At 33.2% G+C, this 27,350-nt stretch overlaps 1 protein-coding gene across 2 annotated transcripts in view; it reads right to left on the minus strand.

Annotated features, from left to right (window-relative positions):
* LOC111502679 (zinc finger protein castor homolog 1) overlaps positions 1–24,195 on the minus strand; it is a 108,105-nt gene extending 83,910 nt beyond the window's left edge. For both annotated transcript variants that reach the window (XM_023156812.2, XM_023156811.2), the window contains exon 1: positions 23,848–24,195. The gene's annotated coding sequence lies outside the window, so the exon portion shown is untranslated. The remainder of the gene's footprint in view (positions 1–23,847) is intronic.
* Positions 24,196–27,350: the final 3,155 nt, after the last annotated feature.

Below are 27,350 nucleotides of genomic sequence, written 5' to 3' on the forward strand. Positions count from 1 at the left end.
AAATAGTATGACCTAGGTACAACCCGAACATTTACTCTTATTGATTTCCAGAGACTCCAGCAGGTTGAACTTGTAGGTACATGGGGTATGTCGTAGGTACATTGTGTTGAAATCGTAATCGTTCTCCAAAATATGGCACGCATAGGTGAAATTGGTCTTCTTCAGTTCAAAACTTTTTCATGTTTGGAGATTCTCGTGAAGTGAAGAAGACCAATAAGACCACCAATAAAACTCTTCCTTACTCGAAAAAAATTTGCTCTTTTTTTTGGGCTTCTAGTTATCACCTTCTTACTGAACTGAAATCTCCTATAGAGGTATTAGGCGAAGTCAAACTTCTAGATAATCTAGTTGCTTCTTTTCAGTGATGCTACAGGAACATACAAATTAATTCAGTTTTTGGCGGTCTATGTCAAAGAACAGCATCTGTACCACTGGTTCGAATTTTCTGTTTATTCGCAACTGAAGTCCTAAAGAGAAAGTACCATTGAACCTTTCAATCATCTGTTTTGATGAAAAAGAATTCTTCAGGGTCTAGATGACTCTGTTCATGAAAAACATGTGTATATATACGTAAATCGTCAGACTTCGCACTCTTGGAAAAGACAAAATTGATATAATATCTGTCAGGTGTCAGCAAAAATCTTTGTTGAGCAGTGTATTCACACGAAGGTAATATGTAGTGAGTAAAGCAGGTCACTAACAGTAGAAATTGTATGTATATATAGGATGCAATAAAACGTTTTTATAATGAAATAGGTTCTCATTCTGTTTGGCCACACCCTAATATATCCGAAGAACAATACTTCATTGCTAATAAATATTTATGAGCACACACACAAGCGACATTAAAAATTCCTAATTGCTTCTACGAGTTAACTATATTATTAAATATGGAAAAATGATACCGCTTCATTAACTCGTTACCGAAGGTGATTCGGATAAGACAATTGAATGTTAATATGACAACTGGGAGAATTTGGGTAGGCTTATTCAGAAATATATCTAACGTATTCTCGAACGTAGGTACCGGTTTCGGATGAATGTTGTGGGTATTACACAAGGTTACGTTTGTAGCCCACAGTGTATATTTAGCTATATCTTTCCCAATTTTGAATTTGATAGACTTGGTGATATGTTTTGATCAATATACATCCACTAGGTTAGGTTAAGTTAGGTCAAAAGTGATTGGATCTATTCGAGCTTCCACTGCAACCCGCAAGGATTTACTGTGGCTCACACCTATTCACACTCGACCAAATAAACCCAATTTCTTAACGAAGCCGAATAGTTTGTATGGCGAATGGTCTTTCAGGGCAGATGGTAAGACTACGGCTCTGCCAAACTCTGAAAATCTGATTAGGTCCCCAGCGGGGCAGGCACAAAGTATGCGATCTGCTGTGTCATCATTTTCCAAGCAGAGAACCGGACTGTCTTCCGACAGTCCAAATCTCAGCATATGATAATTCAGATGACTGTTACTTGTGAGAAGACCTGTTTATAAGGCAGTTCGTAGTTAACAGTTGGAGGCATAAAGTTAGAGGTCATATCCAGAAATCTGTGACTTCCGGTGTCAACCAACAGTCTGTTGCACTCTGCATTAAATTGATTTGTGCAATTGGCAATGTGCAGTCCTTCTAGCCTCTCTCTCTCTCTCCAGAAAAATGTGGAGAGGAGGTAGATCTAGAAGGATCTCGATGGCCTCTGACAGTGTGGTACTGATGGCCAGACAAGCCTGTCTTTGTAAGCCAGAGAGTTTCGCCAGGGCGGTTTTCTGCAAAGCCTTCGGCCACCAGGCAATTGCACCATAAGTGATCATTGGTCTGACAATCATCACATAAATCCAATTGATTTGTTTGGGACTTAAACCCCAAGTTTTACTACAGATACTTCGACATGTCCATAGGGGCAATCTGGCTTTTCTCCTCCTGGTGAAGGGGATTATCACAGTTTTGCTGGAGTTGACAGACATCTGCTCCCTCAGGCACCAACTGTGACAACGTCCATCGTGCTTTTGAGGATATTGCAAGCTATCCTTCCCGACGTGGACCTTTCCAATATGATAAGATCATCTGCATAACCTTGCAGATCTACTTTTCTTCTGTCGAGGGCATCAAGCAGACTATCCATTAGGAGCGACCACAGAAGGGGAGATAGTACCCCACCTTGAGAGCAGCCTCTGGTGACCCTTAACCTAATGTAGTCGTAGTTGCAGTTCTGTTTACCAGCATGGCATAGATCCAGCCAGCTATGGTCGATTCTATACCTTTCCTAGCCAGAGATAACCAGTATTGCAACACTATTTAAGGACTCGTTTTGCACCAACCAAGTTGGCGTCATTAGGGAATGTAACTAGACTCATCTCAGAGATTAGAATGAACTTAATATTTTCAATAATGACTCCGGTCGTAAAAGCCTATGTTCTTATATTATAAACACAATCTAGTTCTGGTGAATCGGTTGATTAAACGGGCTTTGAGAAGGATGTTGCAGTTCTATATTGATCCTATCAGTGCTTCATAGTGTATTAATGAAAGGCACTGAAAATACTATGGTGATAAAAAATCGGCTCTTGACACGAATCCATCATATTACGAACACTGATCCAGTGTATATAGTTATTATTTCAACTAATAGTAGCTAATCCATTTCGCAGTAATGACGATGATTTGTTCAAAATTGAGCATCATTCGGAAATTCGGAAAGTGATATCGATGAACTGGCATCATGGCAAATGTATTTCAGATTCATATTTTTTTAACAGTTAGTCCGGAATTTCTTTTGGCGATATTCTTTTATTTTCATTGTAGATCAGTTGTTCATGAATGAGCAGGCCAGATATATTCTAAACAGTTGTATAGCCCAACCCTGTCACTTACGTTATTATTAATTGAATATTCTTACGCATATTTGTATAACGATTTGATGACGCAACATATGTGGACTTGATCGAATATTATTAGTTCATTTATCTTCGAATATATGCTAACAATACTTGTTACACTCTCAATGAAAAAGAAAATATGAACCAATTTTAATTAATATTTCAAATGAAAGGTCATTTGAATCACGATTCGATATGTTCTGAAATGTTTTACAATTAGTTACATTAAAGCTTTATTAAATTTCAGGAAAATTGCAACACACACTCGCTATCTGGGGTATTATTATGATATGAAAAATGATTAGTAAACTGATTGTAATTCAAATTGGATTGACTGTATGGACTAATAGCTTGTTTAAATCATTTTAATCGTTCGAAGTGTCAAGAAATTGGTTGTTTTTTTATGTATCTATAATTTAAAATACCAGAGTGATTAAGGAAAAAAGTATTACTCCTTGATTTTCTATTATTGTTTCATATAGTTTTCATAATTGTCATCGTGTAAAACTCTTATCCAAAATGAAGAAGGGTTATGATAGTTATTTTGAGGACTCTGAAGCATTATGCATTTTGAAAAATATAATGATTATACTTTTGAAATAATTGAGACCATATAAGGAACTTTATCTTCTTAAAACGAATGCATCAATCAATTGAATTTAAATCTCACTCATGAATGTTTAAACTTTGGATGCATCATTTCTATATTTTCTCTGAAGATGCCTATTCACGAATATTGTAATCAATCTGTCGAAACATAGTGAAAGTATTAAAAATTTGCTGAGGTCGTGGTTTGAAGATAGATGATCTCCCACCCTATTTTTCGGCCATTAATTATAAATTCGTAATTGTGTTTTGTGCAGTGTTCTTGACTTCTCTCGTATTCCCGAGATCTCTGACAAAGCTATGTCATATATTTAGCTGGAAGTTATAGACATGATTCGAAGTAGAGTGAATGGGTGTAATAAAACAAGCCTGGTGAACATTAAATCATAAATTCAATAAAATCAATTTTTCTCTGCTGCCTCAGCGATGTCGGAAATTTATGGGTAGAACATATAAACCTTTATATACTCACAGAATGACTGTAAATTTTAACAACAATAAAATATTATATTATAATTTCAAGATCGAGACAAGCCCGTGTTGCTTTATTATTGTTAGAATGAGTTTTCAAATATTTTACTAGAAGTCGTTAAATTAGCCGTGAAATCGTGTATTTTCTTCAATTGGACAGTCAATTTAGAAGCTATTTTAGGAAAACGAACTTGTTAATTATGACATAGCTCAACTTCTCTGATATGCCCTCATTTATGGATTTCCTGAATGAAATCATCTCGAAGTGAAATTAATACTGGAATTCTGTTGGAATAACTGTGAAATTTGGTACAAGAGATTCTCTATTGCTACTGAGAGAAAAACGCCGAGAGAGAATATTAGTTTCATGTTTAACCATTTGAGTTTAAAAATTTAAGTGGACTATTACAAATAGTTTAATTTTTTTTGATATATTTGTAGTACTAACACTAGATGAATTTGTCCTTGAAAAATAATTCAAATAATTTCTTTACGGTAAAGTTTTTATTTTCACCAGACCATATTAGTAGAAACTAGGAGTCGTCCATTCTGGATTGTTTTACTTGTGATAACACTAGTTTGAATGTTGTATTTATGAACCGGCCTAAATTGATGTATGGCAACTCTTCTGATAATGGATATTGAATGCAGTAATTTTGAGCTCTTGTATTATTTTCAGTTCTAACAAAGTCCCAGAGGTTTAGGAAACTCATTGGTTTTTTTTTATGTTGAAGATCCCAATCCCAAATTCGAATTGTGATTTTCCATTTGCCTTGAGATAAATTCATTTATAAATATTTCAATCAGATCCTTGAGATTTCTTAAATTTAAAATTAGCACAATTATATGATGAACGCAAGTAAGTTTATTTCAATGAATCGGAACCATTTGTAAGTAGTAGTACTCTTTCATTCATAATGTTGTGTGTTTCAAATAAATATGTCAATGATTTCTTCCCTTTGCAAGATGTATACGGTCTAGTGAAAATAGAGTTCAATCATTCTCTTCAAATTCCTATGAAAGACAGAAATGAAATTTGGTGAACAGAAAATAATGAAAACGAGAAAAATCACTAACTAAATATAGAATCACTGGAATTGATCGATCAAAGAAGCATATTGGTAATCCCAGGTAATATGAACATTTTACGAGAGCAAACAGAATCTGAGACAATTATGATCTTCCCACCTGAATATTCACGAAAGTATTTCCCATCACTTGATTCAGTTTATTTGTCCGTTTACCAGAAAATTTCCATCCAAATTATGGCATCCGATGGGTATTATAACTTGAGGATTTAACGCTGAAAGTCGTGCTCAAACTACGCCTTAATATAAAAATTATTCCGTTAATACAAAAATTATGAAAAAACGCGGACCGTGAAATTCTCCGAACTTCAACCAGTTTCGGTCCGATGAAATAAAAAACAAAAATTGAACCAATATGAATATGACTGAAAATTTTTAATATCAAGTTCTGATTTATTTGACCAACTGTCATGTACGGCGAGCCAAACAAGTTCTCGTGGAGATTCTTTTGAAAACCCATGGAATATTGAGCGGTCCATCCGATAACTCGTTCGAAATTTATTCAAATTTAAATCTGGGGACGGCGAAATTTGCATACGCGCATCTGTGTAAGTACACGACCCTTAAAAATATAAAATTATCCCTTTGAATTCGTCGAAATGAAATATAGGACGTATCTAGCCCTTCTTTATGTTTTTAATGGATTTTATCACCCTTTTGTTACATTTTTAATTTAGTAAAAGTACATCGGCTCTTTGTCTGTGTCCAGTCATATGCAGATTTTTTTGTTTCTGAACCAGAAATCACGTGTATGTTTTATATATTCAGAGGGTGGTTTTAACGCAATATGTTTCAGAGAGTTATTTTTCTCAATTTTTTTTTTCGGTAAGCAGTTCACAAAGACGAAACGTTGTTGAATACTATACTATAAACTTTAAGTGTACTTTTCGCATTCGATACTGAGGTTGAGGTATGTACTTTGCTTGAAAACTTTTATCAGGAAAACTGACAGACCTCAAAAAATGCTCACTCGAATGAAGAGGTTATTACTGAAACTGAGGCCTATTTTGAGGCAAAAGATAAATCGTTCTGCAAAAGTGGTATTGAAATGTTAGAGCGGCGTTGGAATAATTGTGTGGCTCTTGATGGAATTATTTTGATGAATGAAGCCAATTTTGTAAAAAAAAAACGCGTTTTCTTTATTAGGCCCGGGACTTTTCAGGCCAGATGTTTGATAGAGATCAAACGCTGGAAAGGCCATTCATTTAAGCTACCTACAGAAAAAATAGGATAACCAGATACTCGGGGTTGAATTCTTTCATGGATCTTGTTTTTGCGTCACATGAATGGTCTGCTTAATGCAACGATCTGCCAATTCATAGTTCAGCAGATCACATCATGTTGCATACTATCTGGTTGCTACCATTGAATACTCCAAGCCTGATCAAGTGATGCTACCAAGTTGAACTTGTTGAAGAAGACCTGCAGAAAGCATACCTACATCAACTATGGGATTTTGCACGGGTGACCACATATGTGTTGCCCGTTGCTCATACAATTCAAGCTTACCATTAAAAAACATCTTGTCCATTGCAAGCTATTGATACTATCCTTTCCTCATCAGATAATAATTCTCAAGCTGTAACCACCTTATCCCAATTTTTATTCAAACGCCCTAACATTGATAGGAAAATTTAGTTTCTTTGATTTCTGAAACCTATGAATGGCAGGAATAACAGTAACATAAAAAATGGCAAAACAAGTTGGTTGACAAGGAAACTTACGATTTAGAGCAGAATGCCTGTTAGAGTTGTACATGATAATGATAAAAGAGGATTTATAGAAAAAAAAGAAGAGAATATTCGAATGAACTGCAGATATTGAAAATTAAATATAAATACCTGAAAATGAACAAAATTTGATGTACTGTCATTTCAAATTTATTCCCAAAAAAGGGGGACTTTAGGTAACTATAAGTACTGAAAAAGTGACATTTTGATCAATAATTGTAAAGAAGTTGTCCAATAAGTTTGTGAGGGTTTCTAAGTTTAATGAAAAGTGAAACTACTGTCAACGTTAAACGAACTGAGAAAATACTTAATTATGGTCCAATACAACATGGCTCCATTATCTTGAACCATTTTTTCTTCAAACCTTTTACCTATACCATCATCATGTTCATTACGAGTTTTCTATCAAGTTTCTTATGGCGAATAAGAGGTTTCAACCTGAAAAAATACTGTCACATAAAACTCTTTTTATTCTAAAAACCAATTATCAAAACCTTGAGTTGGCATGATATTAACAAATGCATCTATTTTCGTTTAAATGTCAATATAATCCTTCCATTTATCATTACAAAGATATGTAAATTCCTACTTGAAATTTAACAGATTTTACGTCACATGAAACCGCTTTCTCGGAGTTTGTTGATGCCACAAGTCGGATGATGCATCGTTTTCCGCCATAATTAGTACTTGTCAAATTTTATTGAAACAACGATAAAAACAAAAACAACAATTTGTTGTTGATAACAATAATAATAACAGTGATAACTGTTATCACCCGAAGACGATTGTGTATACTAACAATCGAACTGTCGTGACATAACTTGGTTTGGAATCTTTTAATTTTTATTTTTCATTTTTTGTTAATAATAATTTTTAATTTTCAGCTTTTATTATTATTTTAATTTTCATTTTTTTCGCTGTTGTTTTGTTTCATGTTATTTCTTTGTAATTTCAGTTTTTTTGTTCAAATAAAATTGTTATTTTCGGTTAATCTGTTTAATATTTTTTCAGGAATTTCAAATCAATTTATATTATATTAGACAATGGAAGTCTGAACTGATGAAATACACCATGAAACATTGTCAACCACCTTCAAACAAAAATTTTGTATGAATATACATCATTTCCACAATTATTGGTCACTGCCTTTAAAATTGAATGTGATATATTTTTTTGAGTTGGTGTTATGAAGAAAAATATGCTATCATTTCAATTTGCTCGTTTACATATAAAACATTATGCAACTTTTGATCAGACTTGCTATGGATTTCCGATCGATTATGGGGTACTAAAAGTTAGTTACTTTGAGAATCTGTCATTCATATACTTCACAAATGACTCAAAAAGGATTCGTCAAAGCTTAGTTGGGTAATCTTCCAAAGGTAGATGCAAGTAGGGGGTGGATTTTTTTCGAATAATACATTATTTGCATTTGCAGAAGAACGAGGTGTCAAAGCCAAGAGGAAGGAAATAAACATGAAGGAATTTAATGGGAACGAAGGTTTAGTTTTTACTTGTTACAAAATTATTACAAATATTATCTACATTGAAACGGTCTTCACAATACGATCTTTGTTCAAAAACATGTACTTTTTCTGTTACACACAACTTTTCGATAAAACTCTTGACTACCCTTCCTTTCTCTAAGACCTAAGAGAATATTCATATGCATTACGTTTGAATTCGTCAAGAATATAATCTCATTGTTTATGAATTTTCCTGAAAATCTGAAGCCCTATCACTAGTCCTTATCACACCCACTTTCGTATAAGTTTACGGATGTGCATATCATAATTACGATAATGAATTCATTAATATATAACTATTTTCTCGATTAGGAGCTCGAAATTGTGATAGAAATGTGAATATCAGGAAACACTTAATTGTGCTTGTTAAATTTGAAGTCAGTCTATTCGAAGGATTGAGTGGGTTAGTTTTTAACAATAGAGATAGGTACTACAGAAGGCAAATCATTTTGTTTTCAGAACGCAAGCACCACAGAAAAATCCCTGAGGAACTCCAAGAGCGGTGCCTGTGCGAAAGTAGCGATTGACTTTGGATTTGAATCGCCGGAGATCAAAATTATTTGGGAAAACGTGCTCAGGAAGTGAAGGAAGGAAGAAAGTAAAAGATTAGTAATAGGATGTTTGCCTGCAAGACTCAAATAATAATAATAATAGTCTTTATTGTTTCCCAGCAACTAGCCCTGTAATTTGAATAAATTACAGAGCTAGTTGCTGACATAACAAAAGGCGAAGTTCAACTCAATTAGCACAAGTGCTACTGAGTTGTTCTTCCACTCAACCTCAACATAATTTGTATATTCTTAAAAATCACTTTTAGGTACTTTATTCCTCAATATTCATAGAATTTTATTGTTTTGTGAAACTTCTCTCTCGGTGGTTGAACCCATGATAACATACGCATCTCTGGTCTGGTGGCCAAAGATGAAGCAGGCGACCGCCATCAACAAACTAGGCAAGGTGCAAAGACTTGCATGTTTAAGAATGACGGGAGAAATGAGAACTACCCCAACAGCTGCATTGGAGACACTCCTGAATCTACCTCCTTTACACTTTGTGATAATGGGGGAGGCCAGGATGGGCCAATTCAGAGTGGAAAACTCACCGAACTACAAAAGATCGGACCGAACAGAAATTTCGTAATAAGTGGAGGAGCACATATTGAATATGTGTATGGAACACATGACACCGAAGTACACCTTTAACACAAACTTCACGGCCAAAATCATAAGCCGTGAAGAGTGGAAGACCATTAGTCATCCCGAAACATGTTTGGAAAAAACACCTGGTATACAGATGGAACGAAGACCAAACATGGAACGGGAGCTGGAATATACCGAGCAGATAGACATTTAAACTACAGTTATCCGCTAGGACTAAACATATTCGTCTTTGTGGCGGAAGTGTATCCTATCTTGCAGTGTGCAAGACTTATTAAATTGAGACCTCAAAGAAATGAGCGGATCAATATTTTACCAGACAGTAAGAGCGCACTAGGGGCTCTGACAAACCCGAAGGTGACATCAAAACTGGTCTGGGAATGCCATGAAGAACTGAATGAACTTGCAACCAGGAACAAATTAACTTTGTACTGGATCCAGGGCATTCAGGAATCACAGGTAATGATGAAGCTGATGAATGCGCAGACGCGGATCATCAACTTCATATATAGGTCCTGAACCAGCTCTGGGCGTACCAAAATCATTGGTACGAAACCAGATTAGGACATGGAACGATTAGAAGCACACCGAGTACTGGACAAAAGTACCCTGCAACAAACTCAGTAGAACCTTCATTAGGAAACCCTCCGAGAAAAGAACCGAAGAACTACTTCAATATAGTAGGGATTGGCTCAGAATAATTACAGGATTACTAACCGGTCATTGTCCGCTTGGAGGACACCTGAATGAAATGGGGCTGTTCAACGGAGACCTCAGCTGCAGATTATGCAACGAAGGTATAGAAACAGTTTTACACATCTTATGCGAATGTGAGGCACTGAATCACAGGAGGCAGGCAATATATGGGGACGTACGAAATTACGTCCAGAAAAATATGACGAACATCCAACACGGAACCTGTACAAACTAGTACAGAAAACAAGACTGATAGAATGGGTGTCATGAGAATATGGGAGAATAAACGCAATAAGCCCAAGAGGCTGCAGTGTTTTCTGGAGACTTGGACTAAATGGACAAGTCAGCTTTCAAGGTATCAAGGTATCAAAAAAAAAACTTATCTCTCTCATTTTCTCCGATTTCTCAATGAATGAATCCGTGAAAATTATTTTACTTCATTTGGGAATTTTAATTCTATCTGATTCTTCTGGCAAAGTGTCTTTGAGAGATAATACCTATAAACAACTTTAAAGTATATTCAACAAATATGACAAAGCAAGAACATAATCAAATGAAAACAAGTATCGAACTATATCTTTATCCTGAACATCATCCCGGTTCCATTCTCCTGAGTTCACATTTCGGGTTTTAATTGTAATTTAATCTTCTCCACACCGAAAAAAGTATTATTATCGAATGTTTTTTTCATCATTAAATGCTTCGTTTTATATTCCCAAATGATGTTATTTTAGTGTCTCACTAAATATAGCAATAAAACCAAAAATTTAATGCATTTTTTAAAAATACGACTAATATAAAAAAGCCTTATCTCGATAGTGTCAATGGCTTAAAATTCCTCAAGTTAGTTTGAAACTTTTAAGAACATGTTGAACAAGTCGAAAAAATAAAAAACGAATGAAGAACTGCTACGGATTTATTCCAAAATGTTTGTAGGAGGCTGGTGCGGTTTTGTTTTGCTTGTTTTATCGTCCAGTGTCTTTATATTTCGCATGCTCAATTCTTCATTCGAGCGTGGTAACTTAATTTCGTTTTCCTTTAACACATGATAAAGAATTGCGGTTTCAGCCGAACCTTTTTCCCATACTTGAACTGATTAGTAAATCCTTCTTTGGTTCAAATGATATAGTCCAGAAAAAATTTTTGAAGTAGTGATTTACATATTTGGTTTACTGCGTTAGTTGATATTTCATGTTCATTATCATACTGTTATAAAGTTATAGAGTTAGTGAAGATCATTAGCAGATTCACCACGAACTTCAAAAATTTTCAACTATTTGGATGGATGGATGGATGATTTTCCACCTTGTCTTCAGATGAATAAAGTTGTAGAGGAAAATTCATAATCATGAGTATCAGAAGTGTCAAATTAATTTCAGCACTTTCAACGAATGTTTAAAAAAATTTCATGATCAAATGACACCGAAAGTACAGTTGAAATTGTCGATATGAATATATATTTTGTTTTTTAATTTTTTTGAATATTTATTTGTAGAAGGAATCAATATTTTCTTGAATGTCAACCTACATAATTGTGTAAACTATTTTTTATTACGCGGATTAACGAAACATGTTTGATATAAATCACAAGCGGTTTACCGAAACTTTTCTAGTTTCCTAATTAGTAAGGCCTTGTTAGGATCGTAAACCTTTATTTTATGGATCTCATTTATTCAGTATATCAATTGATATGGATGAAGAAATATCCACATGATTTGTTGTTAGCTATCAATTATGAAAGGCTGCTATTTAAAAAATGCCTCATATCAGTCACTGAGCTATTTTCAGTATTGACCGGAACCATTTTTCGGTACAATATTTGAAAAATAACTCTTGATATACAGCATTCACTTTGTAAGAAATGTTTTTCACACGCACTTCCTTGAATTTCTTACAAACATATTTCTAAAAATTCATAAATGGTAACAATTCTTTCATTCAATCTAAACGTATTTGTTTGCGATATTGCCGATATTGAAGTGTCGTGAATGTATGCTTTGTACAGAAAAAACACCACATTCTTGAACTGGTATTATGAACCAAGGCAAAATGGATATATGTTAATAGTAATTGTTTCCTAGCCTACACAGAAAATTTGAATAAAATGAAAATTCATTCGAGGGATTGGTTATACGTTATGAAATAAAACCAATTGTTTCAAAAAACAATTAATCATTATTGTGTTGGTATGTTTTTTGGATAATGGATACAAATATATTGTATATTAAGTAGTATTAACTATTTTTCCAGTGGTTTCAAAAATGTTTTTCAAATTTTATTTGAATGTGGTTGACAACGTTTCTTTGTGTTGTGTTGTGTTGACGGTTCGCATTTTCATTGTTTAAGTGTTAACAGATTTGTAATGTAAGAGAATGTAAGAGTAAGTATTTCGAAAATATAAGAAACAGCTCCAGTTTAAATGATTTTCTTTTTCAAATTTTTGTTTTTATATTATTTGAAGTCAGAAAACTTTTGAGTCGGTAACATTATCATTTATATTGTTTGAACGTTATACATGTTATTTATATAGGAAATTCAGATTTGCGTGGCATTTTTCCTGGAAAAATTCTTTGTATATCAAACAGTATAAGAAGAGTACATAGTTATGTACAACAGTACATGTACAACAGTACATGTACAACAGTACATAACTAGGGCGCCAACGTTATTACTTTTGATAAATATGTATAATGATAATGGAAGTAAAACATCTGAGAGAAATCGATGATACATTTGAAGAATACATGAGACTATGAATATATAAAGAGGAATTTTTAGGAACCTCTCGGAAAATAATATTGATAGGAGTTAAGCAAAAAATGATATGGACCATTCAGTTGTACAATCATTTCTAGATGAGGGATACAGGAAAAAAGAGACCAAGTAATGTTTCAGGAGATAAACGTTTGAAGCAAGCAACTGCTGCTGTTTTGAGTTTTATTTATTGCTTTTCCCTCAACGTCAACTACTACTTATTTTGAAAACTTCCCGCTGATTTTGAAGAAAGTGATTCATCGGAGTGGTTTATTAAGTGTGAATACGTGAAGTAAGGATGGGACCTTCATCGCTGTTTATATATTTCTCATGTTATATTTTGTCATTTTTATACTTTAGAAACAGTCTAGATTCATGTAAGGGTCTCAGTAATTTCAAGCATTATTCCATGATCGTTCTCCAAGCTATGTTAGACTTGCTCTACGGAATTGAATGTGCACCGCCAGTTTTTTCATATGACATTTAGAGCCTATTTAGTGACTTGAGAAACCGTTTGTTGCAATCCTTGCAGAAATGAAAAAAAATGATTATTTGTCAAACTGTCAGTCTCGACTACATCTATTTTAGGGCTCTTATTTAGAAACTATTTTGTTGCCAGAGAGTGTTTACAACAACAGCCAGCGAATTTTAACCTACTAGATCGAGAATAATGAGTTACTTATGCTTTCATCTAACTCGCTGATAATCAAATTTATTCATCAAGGGAGTCCCGCAATTTTCTGTTAAAAAGTATGGTGAGAGTTTTCACCATACAAGCTTAAGCAAACTGGTGGCTCTTACTCTTCTCAACAACAGGTACCCGATGTTGAGAGCAGCTTCAGGGTATGTTTGGGGGCGAAGCTCCATACGTGAAAATACTGCAAGGAAAGTCTGATCTGAGATTTATAAAGCGGCATCAAAAGTTGTTGAGGTGTGTACAGTTTTCTGGTTCGGAACACTGTACCAAGCTTTTAAGAAACAGCCTTCGCAATTCCAGCGACATGCTCATAGAGTAGACTCAAAGTCTCTTAACTTCTTTTTCTTTCTGTAGAAAATATCTCTATACATGAGAAGTAACTCAACAATTACTTTGTTTCAATTTCAAATTTGATGTTGATGAGCTTAGTCATGACGGGGAGTAAAGGAAGTTTTCATGTTATTGAACTTTTGTTTTGTTGTTTTATGCAAATTTCGTTAACTGGATGTACCTTAAAGAACTCCTCAGATATTCTATCTTTTTTGGCAAAAACATACTCCATCTCTCTTACAATTATTTTATTTTCATGAAGAATTCCTGTGAGTTGTTAACCATTTTTCAAGTTTAGTAATTGGAGAACCTAAGGCAGAGACACTTTTCAATTGCTCTGCTTTCACAGTGGCAGGTCGTATGTTATTTCTAGTTTTCTGGTTGTGCAATACTTCACTTTCGGTCATCCATAATATTTCAGTTACTTGGGAGTTACATGATAGATCATCAACAAACGTCTAGTAGGGGAATGATTTTGAAGATCATCCCTCTAGCAGATCTCTAGTGAAAAACTTAATGTGATTTGAGTTGTTTTATGATACTTCTTGGTAATTCATTAGAACTGAAAAAAATTGTGGTCAAACGTCGCCCAATGGTTGTTGGGTGTAATCCAGCAAACTCTCCATATCGGTCTGTTGGATTGTTGGTTTGCTTATAATCTGATTAAAACCCTCACTTACTACAAAATCCTTGTCGTCATGGCTCTTCATTTCTTTCGGCACTGATTCGCAAAGGTCGATGATGTTTGCAAGTGGAGGAAATAGTTTTCTGTGTTCTGTATCACTAGTTAGAGTTAGATACAAAATAGTAATTTCAAGTAATGTCTTAAATCGACATCCAAAGCTTTGAGGTTCCAGTATTCCCTCTTCTTGGTTCGTTGTAGCTGACATTGATGTCAGCAATTGCCAGAATACGAGCACATGTTGTTTGTAGATGCTATTTCATGCTATTTCCTTGCATACCAACGTGAAACGGTTGTGGCAGTTAGAAATTGTGTTATATTTGAAAGCTATTTCATCTCCAAATAATTTTTACCTTGAGAGTGTAACATGCGTGGGAAGAATGTTTTTGTTGGTCTCCGCCATAGAAAACAGACAACCCTTCACAGTTTTTCTTCGGAAGCATTCCACGAAGGCATCTGTTCGTATTATTCAGCTTTTCCATTCGAAATCACATTTTACATCCGCACCGCCCGAAAGCAGCACAATAAAAGTCTTGAATTATTTCCCCTAAATCTGTTTTAGTACTTCAAAACAAGTTTATTTATTTTAGTTCAACGCTTTATTTAACTATATGTTTGAGTAACTGCGTTTGAGTAAGAATTAAAAATTAATTTAAATTTTATTGCTTAATTTCAGAGATTAGGATCGCCTTCTAGGATTTACGAGGCGACGATAAAAGCGCGGCAGTTTTTAAAGCTTCTTTATTTGGGGATAGCGGCGAATTGAATTCTTGTTTTCACAAATTCGGTGGCAAATATTTGAGAGACGTGATGTCGTCAACTACACTTGGAATAGTTATTAATTTCCGGATATATGTCACGCGGTACGCAATAGAAATCTGACGCAAGATTGCGAGAAGATTGGAAAAATACGTGAGCGGCAATTCGCCTTTGAATATTCAAATAAGGATCAATAAATCAATTTTGAGAGCAATTGCCAACCTTACGTAAAATACATTTTGTTTGACCTCAATTATTATCACAATTAGGAATCGCAGACTCCGAATCGAAAATAAATTCCTTTAAGAAAAAAATAGACAAGCGATTGTCAGCATAAATCTGTTTGAGCTAGAACGACAAAAAAGGCCCCGATTTTTTTAAATTATAATTTTGAAAAGTTGCAATTTCTATAAAATAATTAATTTCTGAGAGTGAGGATATTGATTTTGGTTGAGCGAAGACGAAGATTGTTGAAGATGAAGTTTCAAGTTTTTGATATGAAAATTTAAATGAAAAAACGTGTGCTAAAATGTGAGTTTAAATGTATTTTGATCAAAATAAAATACTTCTAGTTTGAAGTGGAATAATGATTGAAACAGATGAGAAGTAATAGATCAAAAGATACTCATAACGTGACGGTATCTTGTATTAGAATAAACATAATAGAAAAAAGGATTCCTGAAGATCCTGGGAGAGTAGAACAACTGTTTGAAATTTTTGTGAACTGTGTTAATTAACAACAGGATTCTTAGTGCCTTTGAGAGTCTGGAAAATACATTATATATTGACAATGACTTGAGTATCAAATATTGATAATAGTCATCGATAAAATATAATTTGTAATCGGTAATTAAAATGTGATTAGAGATGTCGAACTCCCATATACTATCTTATTAGTAAGTGGGCTATGCTTGAAGACTGGCAGTAAACAAATCTAAAGAAATGAACTTTAAACGTTTAAGCCAGTCTCGAATATACCTACACAGTAGGTTAAATGTACTGACGCCTATCTAAAAACAACTACTCCACTGGCCAATACCCCGAAGTGCGTTGGATTATATCCGCCAGGCGTCAGTGCAGGAATCTTCACAGAAGATGTCCTGCATATGCAAGTGGCAATACAATTGAAAGAGTCGACCTTCAAATTTTGGAACGGGCACACTTGCAGACCGGTTTCGGGCTCATTAGCCACTCATCAGTGCAAGTGCAAATTACGGATATGCAGTTGGTTAGTACCTCGCCCACTAGATGGATTGACATTTTGTTGTTTCGCTTCAACTTAGGAAGAGGAATGAAATACTCTGAAAGAATTCCGATTTGCAATTATGGAATATCATTGACTTTAGGTCGATGATGGTCACTATCTTGCACTGATGAGTGGCTAATGAGCCCAAAACCGGTCTGCAAGTGTGCCCGTCCCAAAATTGAAGATCGACTCTTTCAGTTGTATTGCCAATCGCATATGCAGGAAATTTTCTGTGAAGATTCCTGCACTGACGCCTGTCGGATATAATCCAACGCCCTTCGTGATATCAGCCAGGGGAGTAGTTGTTTTCGGATAGGCGTCAGTCCATTCAACCTACTGTGTAGGTATATTCGAGACTGGCTTGAACGTTTAAAGTTCATTTCTTTAGATCCCAAATACTATGTGATATATTAAAATAATATATTCTCTTTCATGAGAGATAGAAAAAAGTACGACTTTCAAAGTACCTACCTGATCTCACATAGATTTTATGCGATCTAGGTATGATATTTTTATATTGACCTCTGGCAGTTTTATGTGACAGTTGATTAATTTAGATGATTTCATCATTATTATTGATGGAACCCAACATTTGCTGTCTTTCGTTTCTTGAAAATCTGAAAAACTAATTGGCATTACATTCCACGAAAAGTTTTACTATTCTCGATCCAATACTATATGCAGGTATTCCTTTGGAAGTATACCCAGTAGCTATTCATAAATTCTAAATACATTAAGGTACCACGCACATGTACAACATTTTTTACTAATTTTTTATTGTGTTAAACTCGTCAAGTCTACCACAGCAATACACTGTTTTCCTAATCTGGTTTTTATGTTTTATTAATCCTTCAGTATTATTGATATATCGTTTCCAAAGATTAATATTGAAATTTTTGTCTTCCATTATTCAATCAAACATGTGGGCAATTTTACCATAGAAGTTTGAGAAGTGTAAAATATCTTTGAAAAATCGGGCGTGCTTTGCAGAGTAATGTTTAGGTCCTACATACAATTTTACCAAATTTTATTAGATTTAAATTTATTTGATTGACATTGGAACTTTTTAATAGTCCCAAAAGGAATGATTTTAATTCAGTATAGGAGTTCATCAGCCCAAAACTAGCCTTTGATTATTGTATAAAAATAAATAAAAAATTTCGAAATGCTTAAAAGATTCTCCAACCTGTCCAAAATGGCAGTTCAAAAAATCATTCACACAATTTTATATCGATAGATAGTTTTTCATTTTTTTATACAAAACATCAAAAGAACCCGTTGAATTATCCACATTTCTTAGCTACAAGCTACAACCTTCAAATAGTTAAAAAACGTGTGTGTCTCGGGACGCCCGACAGAAGTGATAACTTGAACTAATCTAAGTTGAACTATTTAATATTGACATTGTTAAGCATGAGACAACCTAAGGTTATTACTTAAATCTGTTGTATATTAATATGATAATAAAAGAAAAGGTTATTTATCTATACAATCTTATACTGATTATTTTGTATATGTATATATTGTTTACAATTAGAGTAAGGAGAAAGATAATCCAGAGAGACTGGCGTCGTTACGCGTTATGTAACGAAGCGGTTTACCCTCCCATAAAAAGTTATCACTTCAAAAAAATCGATGTTACTGCTTTTCCCTTCTTTCCCCCATTCTTTCAAGTATTTAGCAACCAAAACTTCCTGAGGTATTCAAATTTTTTTATCGAGTTTTGATGGGAAACGTTTCTGAAAGTATCATACTTACGTATGCAAAAATCTGCATCGCAAATAATGAATTCTGCTTTTTTATGTATTTATTTGCAAATACGAAGTAATATATGCTTTTCACACATTCATCCGTGTATGTGATTCCATTCGGTTTTGATAATCAAGTATGCTGATTGTGTATTTTAAACAATCAAAGAGACTTTCACGAAATTGTTGTTTCATCAATTCAACGCTATCGACTACGTATGCGAAAAATTTAATTGTTTTATAAAGATATTTTGCAATTGTTTTGAATACATAGTGGAAATGGGAAAAAATCGTATCGCTTTAATGACTCAGGTTTAATGTCTTTATAATTATTTTTACCTAGAAAAACCATTTTCTCAGTAATTATACAAATTATTTCTTTTATTAATGCATTCTACTTACATAAAAAAAATTGACGTGGTAAGTAGATATATTATTCTAAAGTGATTTCATATCTGAAATGAAAACTTGTCATGATAGTTAATTCGTTTTTATTGCGTTTATATTGATTGTAAAAGAACACGTTTGCGGAAATATAATTCATGTGAGGAGAAGTAGGTATTTATGGTATAGTCAATGGGGGAAGTGTTTTCTTCAAAGAAGACGAACCTGCATCTGATCTATTGGGTTAGTAAATAAAATAGTTTCCGAATATTTCGCATCATTCTGATAAAGTTAACAGTTTAACAAGTTGACTTTGATGAGGGTTTGTCTTCCTTCATTGAACCATTTTCAAGAAAATTACATAATCATAGATACAATCCTAATTGAATTTGAATCTTATACATGAGTTGGGACATATCATTTGAATTCACAACTAGAGAAATCTTCGATGCATATCTAACAAATAGCGGTAGAAGTTTCACTTAGACCAATTCAGTTTCCTCAAGCTGTTTCTTGAATGACAAGAATGTGGACTCGAAATATCTGCATTCACATATTATCCATTAGCCAGCCTATGCGATGTATTGATTTGGACACAACATCGATAATAAGTCCTATGACTTGATGTAACTAATGACTTTTGATAAGTCAGAAATCAGAATAAATCAATTTACAAAAAAATTATTTTGTTGTAAAAAAGCGTGAGATGCTTTAAACTATATTTATATTATGGCTATTTATGGATATTTAGTACCCCACGCTTTATTACAACAAAAATTATTTTTTGTAAATAGACTAATTCTGATTTCAGACTTTTTAAAGTAATTAGTTACATCACTTGCTCTAACCATCTGACCTGAAAGATCAATCACCATACAAACTAATCGGCTTCGTTAAGGAGCTGGGTTTATTTGGTAGAGTGTGAATAGGTGTGAGCCACAATAAACCCTTGCGGGTTAGGGTGGAGGGTTGAATAGATCCACTCACTCACCGATTTCTTGATGAGTGTACAAAGTTTAAAATAAATCTGTCCGTTTAATGTTAGTCAAAATCGAGTCCAAAGGAGTTCTTTACAAACAAACATACAAGCTAATAAAAGCGTGTTAAAAAAAACAAGAAAGAAATGTGTCCTTGTAAATGAAGGTTGAGCTGTGCTATTTTGAGTGGTACATGTTGGATGTATTTTTTCTAAATATCCTCATGAAGATGATCACCAAGTGATCATCTTCATGAGGAAGGTCACTTGGTGATCAAAACACATGTCGAGGTATTAAAAATAACTTTTTGGTGTTGGGATAAAACTCTAGTTGAACCAACATGAATACTTGATCTAGAAGGCAAATAAACGATATTTAAAAATCATTTGAATTAATGAATTGATGGATGTAGCCGTTACTACGTGGTAGGATATCATCATGAAAAATGAGAAAAAAGAAACAGAGAAACAGAGGAAGATCAAACTGATCTTCCTCTTGAAGATAATTACTTGGTGATCGAAACACGTGTCGAGGTGTTAAAATAACGGTTTGGTGTTGGGAAAAAGCTCCAGTAATATTCATTACTACACCAAAGTTTCCAAACAGTGCATCACATGTATGGTATGATGATATAAAGACAAAGATTAGTTTTTTTTCAATTTGTGATGCACTGTATGGAACCTTTCGTGTATAGTTAAAATAAATTAAAACAGTTTATTTTAATCTTCTTCTTGAAGATGATCACTTGGTGATCGAAACACGTATCGAGGTGTTAAAATAACGGTTTGGTGTTGGAATGAAACTCCAGTAATATTTTTTTCAATGCTGATTATTACATCGCCAGTCATAGAGAGCAGTTAATAATAACTTTTTGCAGAATTCTTAGTTAATCTCGAAATAGTTTATTTAGCGTCATGGAAGTAGGTACTTGACAGAGTAATTTTATATTGTTCCATTTACAGTATAAGGAGTTGAACTCTCTTGGAGGTTGACGTTGACAAATTATACTTCAAACGAATCTGACATTTAACAGTTATCACTTTCAGAGATGTGATTCAGTGATTAAATTTCTTGTTCAAAATAGGTAGCTATGACCCAGGTTTCAAACATTACTACCACATGTCATTCTTGTAAATAATACAAACTCGACCCAACATGATTTATACGAAAACGTTTGTATCATGATATTAATTATTTAGAATATCATCTGCATAAAAATTGATGATGAAAATAGTTACAATGTATGTCAGTGACATTTCATTAATCATCCACTTTTTACATTTGAATAAAATAAGGGATACAATGGTGTTTCCCCTCGCAGTTACATATCATTTATCTGAATTTCACATACCCAATTAATTTTTGTTGATTATTACATTTTTGTATAAATGAATTACTTAATCGGACGGTATCCAATTTCATTGAGTAATTATCGGAAAACGTTAGGAGTCAGAATAACTGGAATGTTGTTGGAAGTTGGATGTTACAAAATTAATTTTTTCTGAACCAGTTTTTTGCTAAAAAAGAATTTGAGAATTGTCGTAAGTTTATGAAAATTGATGAGTGATGATGATTATAAATATATCAGAATTAATTAAGAAAAGGGTCGTCTCATGCCAAAAATCAAGAAAATTATATAATTTAACAACTGTAACGTACTTCTCACATTTCATTTCAACTTCACATCAAATGAATATTTCAATAAAAAAAAACGCTTCAAAGTTTTTTTTCTGAAATTTAAATGCGACCGAAGGTATTGATGATCACGGGATCAAAATGAGTCAATAAAACTTACGTAAGAGTTTTTGAGTAACATATCGATTTCATAAACAACTCTTTTCCTTTGCTGAAAATTGCTTGGAAAAATATGAGTCTTGTCCTTATTACATATTCCTGAATATTCTTCTATAACTTAAATATCGAGGTGAATAATAAAACAGTTTCTGTCCTGATAACCCGCGTTCACGGATAAATACTTTCCCTTCAGTTCATTACTATTTTCTCAAACATGTTGCTTGACTCAAACAGAAGCAATTTGCAGTGATTTTAATTGTAATATAATGTACCTGATTAGTATCAGCTATTTGTTATAATTCTACAGTATCGACTAAAAATAAACAGATGGACCGAGTCTGCGGAAATTTAATTTGCGAGTGGTAGTTTCAGAATAGGAACAGCCCGAAGGAATTTTTTTTGAGTTGAAGACATTAAAGAGATCAACAAGGAAGAAAGCGAATAGATATTATAAATGTATATGTAGTCTATTAGTTGACAGAGGTGAGATAAACTGGTAGCTCAATTATTGTAAAATAGAAAACACATTTCCACGAGTTACACTCGATTAATAATAGTTTGTTCATGAATTTTTGCGAAGAAACTTCATAATTGGTATACAAACATAACACATGATGATTTTTATATGCATACACATAAGAAACAATTACTTATATGAACATTGACTAATAATGGAAACATTTTTGTTAAACTTTTTCATTCACGGAGATGAGATAATTCATTAAAGTTGGGGATCTTGTTTGATTATCTCAGCGCAGCATGTAGGTATTCAATTTCGAACACGATGTCTCGTATTAACTTCGTTAAAGAGTAACTATAGTTTGAACGGGTATAAATAAATCTCAAATGGGTTCAGATCGGGTGAACGAGGGTGTCTTTCAGAAGTTTCTGCAAGATATTATTACATACACTGTGAATAGAGAGCAATAGAAAAAAAAGGCAAATTTTAAAAAAGAAATAAAATATGTGATGAAGTTATTTTAAACAGTGGTCGAATCAATGTGCATTTACAATTCCGGCATTCACATTTCTAATTATATATTTATTTACTGTTATGTTGGTAACTCGGTCTGTAGCTAACCATAACATTTGAAAAAACTATCACAAATCTCGTCATTTGATGAGTATATATTAGAAGCAGTCCATTTTAATGATAACAACTATTTGTATGGCTTTTTATGAAGTCAAATAATATCTTGATTAAGACACGTAGTACCCGCGCATTCACCATTTGGTATTTTTTCCTGCTCCAGATATGTTGTTTCTTAAACTTTTCAACATTTTAGATAAAACAGATATTTCTTTGATGATAATATGTATCGTGAAATATACCAAAATGCAATATTTTTCATTCTGAGGGTTGTAACTTGAAGATTTATGTTTGTTTGGGATGGATGATTTTTTGATAATCCACATTTTTGTGTTGAAATTGTACTGACACTTAATCAATTGTTGTGATAGCTATTAAGTAATGATTGATTATTTAAATGGACATTCGAAAATGATGATTTCCACTCACATTTGACTATTTCCAGGAGATTTATTTAATTTTCAAAATGGAGGAATTTTTTCTTCGGGTGGATTTGATGCTGGACAATTTTTTTTCGATGCATTCAATAATGTTAAAAGCCTTATCTTATTGAAAAATATACAATCATGAGCCATCAGTAACAAATAAATAGGTTGAATGGAATAAATGGTTTGACTTTGAGTCAACAACTTTCGATTTGTGGGAACAAATTATTGAGTACCTAGTAAGGAAGTAAATGTTGAATACGAATCAAACACTCTCATCATTTCGCAAACAATGAATGAAAATAAAAGTTTTCTTGCTTTTGAAAACTTGGGAAAACACGGTAGATGTTCTCGTGAAATATGGGTGTCCAAATGCAAAATAATGACTAGAGTAGTGATTCTCAGAATGCACATGTTTCTTGCTCTGTATGTTATTCAAGTCTGCAATTTTATTGAAGATGATTGAAGAACAATATTTCCACTATTTCTTATTCATCTGTTAGGTAAAGTTTGATTTGCTACAATTGACAAATGACATTCAAGAAAAGAATACGGTTATGAATATACATTAGGTTATGATTTTAACGTTAGAATGAACTAGATAAATGAATTAAGGTATACTTTAGTGGTTGAATTACTATTTTTGAAGATATATTACAACGCAATCATCGATTACGAAAAGTCTAAATATGATCCATCGAACCATAAATATAATTTCAAGTTTGACAAAATTTTATCATGATTGGGAACAATTGCTGAAATATATAATATTTGAATGAGGAATTCAGATTAGGAGTGACCTTTACCTTAACAAGTGTCCAACGAAAATGTCAGGTCATGCCCGCGCGGCTTTCAAATATGATCGCACTTTGACGTAAATCCCAAAATGTAAATGGAAAAAAATCCGGTGTCAACTGCTAACGTCCACATTCACAAAACTGTCAAAGTAGCAGGAACAAAACGTCACAACAACAAAAGTTCACCGATAACAGTTCGGTATTTCAAAAAACTGAAATTCGCGCACTTTTCTAGCGTCTACATACAACTGAAAATCTGTAAACAAACCAAACAGGGGGATGTAAATTATAGGGTTGGCAACGCTCAGTGACGAGCGCTAGCGTAAGTCGTGCGTTCGACTGAACGCCAATTTCATAAAGTGACTCCCTCTCGCATCGAGGCTTTCCCCCACCACGCTGTTAAAAAATTTCAGTAAATTGGAGAATTTAGATTGGTCGATTTGGTGAATAGGGTACAATCTCGTACAAAGCGCGTACGGTCTCGTAAAAAATTGTTGCGAATTCTTTTGATTTCTTTGTGACTTCGCATTGACTTTACTGTCTGTTGAATGGTAATTGAATATATTCGTGTCGACTCGGAGGTTGTTGTGTGAATTGAAACAACTTGAATATTTTGATTTAGTAGTTGCTAGGAACGACTTTTCAAACCAAGAAATGGGACAATTGCTATTTAAGAGTGAAGGTTGGCGACATTTGCGATTGAAGCAAATATTTTGCTTTTAATTCAATGCATATTGATGAGTTGTGTTCCACTTGACGAAATTTTTATACAACTTGAACTTGCAAGAGAAATACAGTTCTAAAACAGCTCATATTCCAATAATAAACTTCATGGAAGCTCGGTCTACCGGTAATTAACTGAAATCCTCCTTTGAAAATTTGGTGGCAATTCAGAATGTCCTTCCAATATTTTCCGATGAATATTTTGTTTCAGTTTGTTCTGCTGAGTTCGAAAGAAACACATTGAAAAGAGACAACTACAAATATAATTTCATATCCCAGTCAGCTATTTGAGAGTAAAAAAAACTACAGATATTTGACTCTAATTTTGTGTCTGGGATGTACCAGACATTAATAATAATCTAAAGCTTTTTTACAAGAGTTTTAAAATTTGTTGATATCTATCAAAAAAGGAAGTCTATCTAACTCATTTCAATATTCTTAATTTTATACGCTAATTACTATTTTAGTTTTCAGTTTGTATACAGCTATATATAACTCATATTTATTGTATTGTTATGTTTTTAGACAATTTCATTACATATCATATCAAGACGTGAACAAGAATAATTTCCTCAATAACTTTATATAAAATTGGAATAGATACTCATTTAGAAGATGGGCCAAAATTCCTTCAAATTTATGTTGAATACAATTCGAATTCAAACAAAGAAACACTGAGGTACCTAGTCAAAAAAATTGAAGAAAGATGTACTTTTTTTGTTGTTTTTAGTTTTGACTTCAGATGTCATACATATTACACTACAAATTTGAGAGAAACTCTGAGTACCTATAGTGAACATTTTGGAAAAACTCACTTTATTTTGTTTTTTTTGAAATATACACAAATGAATGTGAAATAGAAATCGATAAAGTGTCCATACCTATGTCGATAATGCGTAAAATAAAGTATCATTATTGCACCCATCACGGTCCTACAAAAAATATTAATTATAAAACTAGACAATTAAATTTTTTTATGTGATAGGTATGTTTCGTTTCTGGACATTTGAAAACTGAAAAAAAAATTGCATATTTCAGCAGAACTTTACCGGATTATTTTAAATTTTTTTGATGATCTCAGTGCAGGAAAAGTCGCACCTTTTTTTATTTTGCATTTCCCGCATATTTTATACCTAAAATAATTTAGTTTCGGAATTGAGATGGTTGAAATAAAAATGCAAAACAATTATAATTATAATGGAATTATTTTTTGAAAACATATCAAAAACGAAACATATTACAATTATTTCAGTTACTTCAAAAATAAACTTATTTGTACACTTTTAACAGGTAAGTATGTCTACATATTATGGTTAATAATAATAAAAAAATTCAAAGTGGAAAGTTTTTACTGAATACAGTAGGTACAAGAAGGACGTTGAAAAGAGGTATTTTCATAATTTATATTTCAATTTTGTAATATCATCAAATTCGTCGGCATGTTAATATCGATATCAAAACATCTTTCGATCAATAATTGGAAAATTGTCAATCAAAAGTATAAATCAACTTATTTCGTGAAGTTCATTATTTCATAATTCGATCCACTGAGGACCACATTATCCAAAATTGAACAAACCATCATCTAGCTTCATTTCATGTTATTTACAAATAATAATTAATTAATATGTAATCTTTTTTTCTTAATTCCGTCATATATGTGAATTTAATTCTTAATTTGTCAAATCCTTATTATGACAATATTTTGTTATATATTTAGTTTCAGTAGCCTTTATTTATACTGCATTATTATATTATATATTGTTCTGTGAATGGATTCATCTGTTGGGAAATAAATTTTGCTTTTCTTCTTTTCTTCATAACTCAGGCCATTCACAAGTATATTGAGTGATACTAAATTTTTATTCAGGTGAATATTTGGTAATGAGTAGTGAATTATTCAACATTTTGTGAGATTTTTACTGAAGCTTCAAAACGTCAACACGTGTTTCGCTATTCAAAAGCTTCCTCAGGCATGTTCATACTGTACACTCATACTGAATGGACACGCCTGAGGAAGCTATTGTATAACGAAACAAGTGTGTTTCGCTACACAAAAGCATCCTCATCAGGTGCGACTGTGTCGAACCTAATGTTGACGTGATATGTGGCAGGCAAGACCTTTTTTATGTATAACTACTCAACGGAATCGCACGTTGAAAGGTAAGTCCTTGCTAATACTCATCTCCCACAAGTCTTGAATTTTAATTAATCTTTCATGTAAATACTGTGATTACTCATCAAGTAATACTGTACTAATAAGGTTAATTCAGCAATTCTGAGGACTACTTTATGTTGTAGTTACTTAACGAGAATCTGATGAAGCCAACTGGCAAAGTTCTTGTGTGTCGGAAAAGTGATTTCATCAGAAGTGAGCTTATGTTCTGGGCTACATTCAACAGAAAGATGTTCTGTAATTTCGGTATCTTGAGTGGCTGAGTGGTAGAATAGCGTATGCTAAACTCCGCCAAATCTAAATTACTGCTTACTAGTTGTTGTCAAATTCATCCTTTGATATAATAGTGTACAGTATAGGTAGTCTAAAAAATTTCAGTATTCAGTTTTCAACTACCTGGAGGTAGGATAATCTCATAATCTAATATTCTAATCGGAAATGACATGCTTTTTAATATTCTTCTTCTAGCTATGTTCATGACAAATTATAGTAACTTCACCCATAACTTATAAGTCGAAAATGAAATGCCATATTTCTATGTTACAAGGTTATGTATTAGGAGGAGGGAAGGCATAATATTTCTTCCCGGAGAGTATTATCGATTGAGATATAA

This window comes from Leptinotarsa decemlineata, unplaced genomic scaffold, assembly GCF_025532065.1.
Source record: "Leptinotarsa decemlineata unplaced genomic scaffold, Ldec_3_MD MMD2_tig00026354_RagTag_RagTag, whole genome shotgun sequence".
NCBI lineage: Eukaryota > Metazoa > Arthropoda > Insecta > Coleoptera > Chrysomelidae > Leptinotarsa > Leptinotarsa decemlineata.